This window comes from Notolabrus celidotus, chromosome 3 (genome assembly GCF_009762535.1).
Source record: "Notolabrus celidotus isolate fNotCel1 chromosome 3, fNotCel1.pri, whole genome shotgun sequence".
Classification (NCBI taxonomy): Eukaryota; Metazoa; Chordata; class Actinopteri; order Labriformes; family Labridae; genus Notolabrus; species Notolabrus celidotus.
This window is the reverse complement of record NC_048274.1, coordinates 27,801,387-27,804,874: the sequence shown is the minus strand read 5'-3', so window position 1 is coordinate 27,804,874 and position 3,488 is coordinate 27,801,387.

Sequence of the window (3,488 nt, the reverse complement as noted above, 5' to 3'; positions counted from 1 at the left end):
TACCACTAAGGCTTAAAAGTTTGTTCTCCAACCAGTGCAATCAAGGTATAATCTGTGCCATGTGTTCAGGGTAATTAACTTTCAGCAACTTCCTCAGCTTATAAACTCAGTGGTAACTTTTCGTAATCACTGACAAATTACAAGCATTGTGAGGGCTGCCACTGGGTGAAGCTGCATGGTTGCCTTTTAATTAAGCTGAAAAAAGACCAGGTTTATTGGTAACTGTATTAGAAACAGGGTCTGAGGTCTTTAACACATTTAATACCCTTTTTAAAATGTAAAAAGTATAGGCTGTGTTCTAAATACTGGTTTGGTCAATATGCCAGTTTAAAATGCACAGATACATTTTTTGTGTCATGATTTTTCACTTAAAAGATTGATCTACATAAGTTGTTCACTGTACAAAACATATTCAGGTGCAAGGCAACATAGACCAGGCTGATGATGCCACTTAATGCCACTTCAATGCTTTTCTTTTGTGAAGTCATAATCATGCATTTAAAAATAATGGTGGCATACTATTAAGTAAATAAGCCTTTTGGAGTGCTTGTTTGACTAAAAAGACTCATCAGTCTCAGACAACAAGAGACCAGCTTAGGAGGCTGGCAGTAGGACTGCCGCACAGAAGCTGGATATTGTCGACTTTTTTAATGCAATGGAAATTGTCAGACAGGAAGACAGTTGCAACCTTTTTCCTCTGAGAGACTCTCAAAATAGACTGCATCTTATATACTGGTGTTACTTACATACTGGATTTCATGGAAATTGCTTCCACTAAGGAACAGCACAATTGCTGCAGTCATAGCAAACTGGTCTTTTTCAAGCCTTGGCTGTTATGTCAGTGTCTCAAAATATCCTATCATTCATATTGCCTGTTGCCTTTTTAAAGCCAACAGAGCTCAAATACAACATATGCTAATCTGACATTCTCTTTTTAGAAACAAATGTTGAGACGATGAATCACCACCATTCCACAGCAGTATCGGTCCTTCAGTAACACCAGAGCATATAGAGTCCCAATTTTTGGACAGTCACTCTGGATTATGTGATTAAAATATAGCTTTTATCAACACCAGAGATTCAATTAACTGTTATAGATCCTCGATAATAGGAGTCACTTTGACCAGGTATTCTAACTCATACACTCCTTCGTTACCTTGCTCCAGTTGTCATGCTGTTTTCTGTGACTGTGAGGACACTTCTTGCTAATGTTGTATCTTTGAGTGAGTTTGATTTACACATATAGAAATGTAGACTTGTGTCTGAAAGTCAGTGTAACCTTAATACTGTCCATTTATTTTCTAATGGGAGCTGAAAACTAATCTCTGACCCTGGTGTCTCTCTCTCTCTCTCTCTCTCTCTCTCTCTCTCTCTCGCTCTCTCTCTCTCCCCCCAGCTGGATGCGACCGTCACTCCCCCCTCTCTGCTCTCTAAAAACAGTAAATTGATCCTAGCTTCACTTGTCTGCTCCATCTCCCTCACGCCTTTTTAACCCAGGAATAATTAAGACTCAGACTTCAAAGGCCTCCTTTCACTGATTTAGAAATTGAAGGTAATCCTATTTGTTGAGTCATTGAATATCATTATAAATTTAAGTCTTTACAGACTAAATTTCAGATGAGGAAGTCGTGACTGGTTTTATCCCCAAATCAGCTAAAATAACATTCCCTCCTGGAGCGTTCAAAATGCTATGTAACATGCCATAACTCTTAATATTCTCTAAAATATCTTATTACCTTTCACTCGGTAAAACAAACATTTTAATCAACAGTTGTTTTTTTTTACCTTCAGCAATGGTAGAAAAGGTAAAAGAAATATCAATAAAAGACTACTTCATCAAAGATTCTTAGAAGAACAGAAAGTCTCGGCAGATCTCAGGCCATCAGACAGATTTAAAGGAAATAACTGCACTATTTGTTCTTATGTGAAGACACTTTGCATTGTTTATGCTTTCCTTAAGATGACTAGATTCTTTAAGAATATCAGTTTGACATTTCAGCAAAAAGTCTTAGACTTTAAATGCACAGAGACAGTTTATCTGGCTGTCCTGAGTTTACCCTGATATCACCTGACCAGCTGCCAGCAGGAGTTCAATATTTCAATGTTTTAAAGTTGACTTTTCTGTCATCTTTCTATGTTAAGGTGTTGTCTTTCAAAAAAATCCCATAATCACTTGCAGACAAGCCTTCCCTTGGATATATTTCTCAATCTGTATGCAGTAAAAAAGTATGATGTGGCACTTACCATCTGTATTCTCAAGAGTTAGTCAACCAGAGAGTGACTTTACTGTCATCTTGCAACTTAAGAGTGTTTGGGGCTTTTTGAGGCTCTGTGGGTGTTATGGGATCCTGTCAGATGTGGAAACAAAGATGAGTGTGCACAGAGGTAGGCTGCCGGTGATGATGCATCATCCGAGGAGAGGAGCTCCTTAACATGGCCTGTATACCAAAGCCATCTCCTCTCCTTATAGAGATTAATGACCCAGACATCCATTTAATCCTATGGACGCGCCTGAACCATAGCGTGCCACAAATCATCAAGTCTTACAATGCAGGTAACGGCAACCAATCCTCTTCCTTAGACAATGCAATGTGGATCAGCTCAATGAGCTGTGACCTTTAAATCACAGAGCTGTCTGACTGGGGCACCCTAATATTTGCATATACACACACTGGAATGCAGGAGGGGATTTTTTTTTTTGCCTCTTACTTTTCCACCTATTTTCAGCATTCAAGTTCATATTTGAAATGTTTGTGAAAAGAAAATCATTTATTCAAAATACTTTGCCTGTCTTATCATTTAGCTTTAGCATTTAAGATCAGACATTATAATCAGGATACTTTGACAAAATTAAAAGCTCTAAATAACTACAGATCTGAAGTACACTCTAAAATTTCGTTGCTTAGCGCCGCTTGAGTGGCTGCTTGTTGCAGCAACTCTCTCTTCATTGTTCTTTTTTCGACTTTTTTCATATGTGTTTAGTTATCTTTGTATTTGGAGCCTTTCATGTCTTTTATTGACTCATTTGTTGACACCAAACTGGCTACGTTTACAGTGGTGTTTTTGCTGTTTTTGTTCCTGTGTGTGTCCGGAAATCCTGTGTAACCATGGTCGCATTGTTTACATACGAGATCAGCTGTTAGCATCCCGTAGCATGTCGATGCTAAACAATGCTAGGCCCAATGTTCCCTGCGAGCTGAGGAGAAGGAGGCTAGGACAATGTGCTGGTATTGAGGTGCAAGTTGTAAAAGACGACATCGACCTGCCTTCCACCCACCGTTACGGGAATGTAAGATCTGTCTATGATAAGGTGGACGAGCTAACCCAGCACCAGAGGGAATACTGGCAGAGTAGCATCATGCTAACAGAGCTAACACCGGACACGAATACCACATTGGAAGGATTTCACCTGCTGTGGGCGGACAGGATACAGGAGAGCAAGACTGAACTAACTGGTGAAGAAGGCCAGCTCAGTCCTGGACCCTGTA